The sequence below is a fragment of the Muscardinus avellanarius genome (assembly GCF_963383645.1).
Source record: "Muscardinus avellanarius genome assembly, chromosome: 10".
NCBI lineage: Eukaryota > Metazoa > Chordata > Mammalia > Rodentia > Gliridae > Muscardinus > Muscardinus avellanarius.
In genome coordinates, this window is record NC_137796.1 from 45,830,644 (window position 1) to 45,836,643 (window position 6,000).

Sequence of the window (6,000 nt, forward strand, 5' to 3'; positions counted from 1 at the left end):
ACACACACTGAGATACAGGTACATAGACATACTCATTCACGGAGCCATACATACACCCAGATGCATATGGATACACATATAGACATACCTCCACACACTTACACACACACACACACACACACACAACTGAGGACATCACCTCTTACTGAATAAATAAACAGGAAGGACCAGAAAGTCCCTCACTGTCTTGTGGAATGTACATCTTTCTGCACTGTGTCCTGTCCTCTCTCTCTCTCTCCTCCTGGCACCTATCAGAGGTATCAGAGAGGTGTCTCTCTCTCTCTCTCTCTCTCTCTCTCTCTCTCTCTCTCTCTCTCTCTCTCCTCATGCACACACATACACTGAACCCCAATTCCATTGTCTCTACCTCAAAAATATCACTCACACCTGTGCCCCTTTCTCTGGGCTCTTTGAGCTTTTCTATCAGGAGAAAACAAGTTTAAAAAGCAAAAACAGATTATGGGAAATCCATACACTGGAATTCTACTCAGCAACAAAGAACAAACTCATGTCATTTGCAAGAAGATGGAAAGACCTGGAGAACGTTATGTTAAGTGAGATCAGCCAAGGACAGAAAGAGAAAGGACTTAAGTTTTCTCTAATATGCTCAAGCTAGGGAGTATTAGGGATACCAGAGGGACTCCAGATAATGGAGGGGAAACCTCAGCGAAGTCAGGAAGGAAGGGTAGGGGAGGAAGAAGGCTGAGGTTATTTAATGGAAAAGCTATGTTCACTTGTATACATGTGAATATAACATTGTTAAACTGTGCAGTCAGTATTGGGAGGGAGGGAAAAAGAGAAGCGGGGGTGGGGTACCAAGTACTGTGTGAATATATGCTATTGTTAACAAGACCCACATTATAATGTGAGATTATAGTGAACCAATAAAAAATGTAAAAAAGAAAGATTTGAATATTCAAAAAAAAAAAAGCAAAAATAGAGCCGGTTGTGGTGGTGCACACTTGTAATACCAGTACTTGGGAGGCTGAGATAGGAAGATCACAGGTTTGAGGCCAGCCTCAGCAATTTGTGAGGCCCTCTGCAACTTAGTGACACCCTATTTTAAAATAAAAAATGAAATAAGGCTGGGGGTGTAGCTCAGAGGTAGAATGCCCCGGGGTTCCATCCCCAGCAACACACACACACACACACACACACACACACACACACACACACAGCCTTGGCCCCATGTGCCCCTCCAGCATGTGCCTGATTTCTGTGTTCTCCTTCTCAGCAAACTCATACTGCTGTCCAACTTCTCTACCTCCCTTTACTCTGGAACCCTCTCCATCTGCCGGCCCACCCTGACACTGATGGACACTGCTGCCAAGGCACCTTCAGCGGCCCCGGCATCCCAGATCCCCTGCCTGCTGCTCCTTGGGCAAGCTCAGTACCAGGCCTGGGCACCTCCGTCCCCACCAGCTTCCTACCCCGCATCCACAGCACAGTAGAAAGCACCTGCCTCCCAGGTCCCCCTGGGCCACATTTCTCACCCTCTGGCTCCTGTCTCAGCCCATCATGCCTGCACCAAACCCATATCCTCCTTGGCCTGCATCCTAAGGACACCCTGTATCCATGTTCTTTCTTGCTCTCTGGTGCTGTGATCTTAACATAAGCCACTATCCTCCCCTGCCTTGGTTCCTGAAGCAATCAGGAGCAACTATGGTATTTACTGGTTTACCTGGTACTGCTCTAAGTGTTTCATATATGTTATCTTATTTAATCCTTACTACAGCCCTGTAAGATAAATACAGTATAATTACATCCTTGCCATTTTTTACAGATAAGGAAATTGAGACACAGAGAGGTTAAACAATTTGCCCAAGGCCACACAGCTATTAAGGCAAAGTTCCTGGACTCAAAGCCCAGCAGTTTGGCCTGGTGTCCACATCAGTACACTCACTGTCTCTTTGGTGTAACCAACGGGGCAAGAGGTTTGATAGTAGCAGATTATAAACTCAATGACTGCTGAAGTGAGAAGACAAGCTCGGTAGGGAAACAGATTTCCAAGCTGTGGAGGGCCTACTTGAGGTCTGTTGTGATGACTGTCCAGGGACCCCAAAGGGCTGTCTTACTGCTCAAGCGCAGCCTGGCAAAAGTCAGAGCTGGCTCCTTCCAGGCATGTCTAACAAAAGAGGGGAAGTATGGAGATTCCTTAGAAAACTGGGAATAGATCCACCATTTGATCCGGCTATACCACTCCTGGGTATCTTTCCAAAGGGCTTGAAATCAGAGAACTACGTTAACATATGCATACCCATGTTCATAGCAGCACGGTTCATAATAGCCAAACTATGGAACCAACCTAGATCTCCATCAACAGATAAGTGGATTGCAAAATTATGAGAAATACACACAATGGAATTCTATTCAGCTATAAAGAAAAATAAAATAATAGCATTTGCAAGAAGATGGAAGGAACTAGAGAACATTATGTTAAGTGAGATTAGTCAAGCACAGAAAGAGAAGGGACATATGTTTTCTCTAATATGTCCAAGCTAGGGAGTAGTGGTAATACCAGAGGGACTCCAGATGATGGAGGGGAAATCTCAGCAAAGCTTGAACGGAAGGATAGGAGAGGAAGAAAGCTGAGGTTGTTCAATAGAGGAGCTACATACGAATATGCGTAATAGCATAAACACAACACGATTAACTTGAACACTCTCTGTTGAGGGGAGGGAAAGGGAGGGGAAGGGCATGAAGCACAATGTAAATGTACACCACTCTCAATATGTTCCACTGATAAAAAAATAAAAATTAAATTAAAAAATAAAAATAAAAAATAAAACATTCCTTCAAACTGAAAAAAAACAAAACAAAACAAAAGAGGGGAAGTCAACAGTAGCCCAAGAGGAACAGTCCTGACAGGACAGACAGGAGGACAGGAGGGCAGACAGGCAGAGAAGATGGTGGGATCGCGGCAAGAGGGAACGGTCACTGAACTGAGACGACCTTGATTCCAGGGTGACAGGTCCAACCCCATGGACATACCCCTTTCCTTCCTGTCTGGGGTCTAGAGCCACCATCAGCCTATGCCGGTATCTCCAGCCAGGTCCATCACACCCCTCCTTTCACTGGCCTGCTCACCTGTGCCAGCCTGTGGCCCCTGCGTGTGACTGCCCAAGCCTCTGGGCCAACCTGTTTGCCTGGGCTGTGGCGGTTGCCAGGGCTACAAATAATTCCTCTCCCTGGGGTGCAGAGCACGGAACGGGTGTGAGCATGGAGTGGTAAGTCTGACCATCACCAGGTACACTTGGGTCCAGGGCTACCTGGAGTGCACTCCCGGGGAGACCGGGGCACTTGAGCGGCAATCCCCACAGCCCCAGAGCCCCGCTGCCCCACCCCAGTAGGATGCATCCCTGTAGGACACATTTCCCCAGGGGCAGGGCTGGGGAATCTGGGGCAGGAGGGGAAGTTACATTCTTACTCTCCAAAGCCATGTGCTGAATTTTACTTTTCTTTTTATTTATTTCTTCTTCTTAAATCCTGTTTCTCTCCCCGAGGCATCTAATCTATTATTTAACATTGGATTGTGCAATTGAAACTCCCAGGCAAATTGAAAATTATTTGTGTTTGAGGTTTCAGGCATGAAGCTGAGACAACCATTTCTGGTAGACCCTGGGAACCCGAGTGGAGGCTGAGAACCTGCACGCGGCTCTGCTCCTCCAAGGGGCCGGTGGGGCAGGGTGGGGGTGCCATGGCCCGCAGCCCCAGGGGCCACAGCTCGGGGTCATCAATCTCCACCCAGCGATTCACTTGGGAAATGCCGTCGATGCCTCCCACTGGTCAAAGTCCCCGAGAGGCTGAACAGGTGCAATCAGTCACCGGGCCTGCTCCCACCCTGGGGGAAAGGCCTCGGTCACAGGAGAATTAATGGCACAGGGACAAGGGCTCACCATCATTTTTCAGAAGTTGGCTCTCCATGGAATTGCAGCCAGGGTTGCGAGCCTGGGGGGAGTCAGACGGGGTGAACTCGGGAGCTGAGTAGTGACCAGGGGCCGCGCTTGGGGTGGGGCTGAGGCCCTGACCACGCCTTCCGGACTCCATCAGGATTCCCAAAGGCTGACAGGAACTGTGACATCATAGTGTTGAGCTCAGGACACAAAGAATCAGGAACACCTGCAGTGGTCAGGGCCTGAGCCCCTGGGGCATGAGCGCAGACACTGAGAAGCCTGGAGCCCATGTGAAAGACGGAGGTGGAGGGAGGGCGCTGACACCAGGCCCAGCGTAACCTAGGAGCCTGTCTTGTGTGCTGAGAACAATGGGGAGCCATTGAAGGGCTTTCAGAAGGGGAGTAATGCCACCGATTTCTACATCCAAACCTGGGAGGCTGCCTCACTTTATCCAAGCTGCTATAGCAAAAGTGCCATAGGCCAGGTGGCTTAAACAACCAACTATTTCTCAAAGATCAAGGGGCCAACAGATCCGTGCCTGGGGCCGGTCCATTTCCTGATTCATAGAGGGCTATCCTCTTGCTGTGGCCTCGCCTGGCACAAGGACCGAGAGAGCTCCCGTGGGCCTCTCTTATAAGGACATTTATGGACTGGGGGTGTAACTCACTTGTCTAGCATGTGCAAGGCCCCGTATTCAGTCCCCAGTGCCTCCAAAAAGCAGGGGGAAAGATAAAAACATAAAATACTCTAATTGTATACATGTTTTGAAATATCACGCTATACCCCATAATTATCAACAATTATTACATAAGTAAGGACATGTATCCCATTTGTGAGGACTATGCCTCCCAGAGACCACATCTCCTGACGCCATCCTGTCGAAGGGCAGGGCTTCAATATGGGACAGTGTTTGCAGGGACACTCCTTCCTAGCAGAGGCTGGCCACGTACCTCCACCTGAAATCTGGAGCTGTTGCGTGTGTCAGGCATTGTGCTAAGCCCTGGACTTGCATGGTGATGGCATCCGTGTGCCCCAGCCGGATCCAGGGCCCAGCATCTGGAACTACAGTAGGCAGGGGACTCTCGAGGCCTCTGCCACCCAGTGGTCATGAGAGCTTCCACGGGCCCTGCAGAAACAGCGGCCGGCTGCGGCTGCCAGCCTCAGCCACTAATCCATGCACAGAAACCAAAGCTGCTCCCTCACCCCGAGGCCCCTCACTTGGGCCCCTTTATGCCCTGGTGGTCTACACTACCCACCTGGGCCATGGGCCTGTGGTGTCCACAGCCTCTGGGCCCTGCACATAATGCCTGGCCTCAGGACTGAGCCATGGGCCATGCTTACCTCTCCTTCAGAGTGTTCCTGAAGCCTACCCTGTGCCTGCTGTGACCTGGACAGAGCCAGGCAGAGACCCGTGGCCCCACGGCTAGGCCAACAAGTGGATTCAAGCTGATGCATCTGCTTAGCATAAATACAACTTTGTGTTCCACAAAGCATAGGTAACTTTTCCAGGGCCTCTAGGCTATATTCAAACTTTGTTGCAGATCTCACCCACAGATTGACACCTCCCCAGGCACACACATCTCAGTAAATTCCCAAAGAGGGAATGTGAAAGTCACATCTTTAGGCAACAATGACATGAATCGGAACTGTTACAGCTCGTGCCCTTTGGCAGCAAATATCAGATGCCTGATGGCATCGTCTCCAGGGGCAGAGGACCTAGGTAGAAGGGTCATACACAGCTGGTGGCGTGAGGCCAGGCCAGAGACCTGCAGAGCCATCAGGGCTCTCTCTCCAGGACCCTGCTCCCTCTGTGGGCTGCTTTGTGCTTTTCTGTCCCTTTATACATCTACTTTCTCTCCTTTTTCCTTGCCTGGGGCAGAAATGCAGCCAGGGCAGACACATTCTGTGCTCTGCTGCCCAAAGAGGAACTGGCCCTGTGCCCATCCTAGTCCTAGTCCCAGAGAGACTTATGGCCCAGCACTTCCAGCTCCAGAAAGCTGTCCTATGGACACTGTAGACAGGGGCCAGAAATAGGCATGGAAATGCTCACTGCAGCATCACATGAACTATCAAAGGACTGGACACAGCCTGATTACACAACCATGGC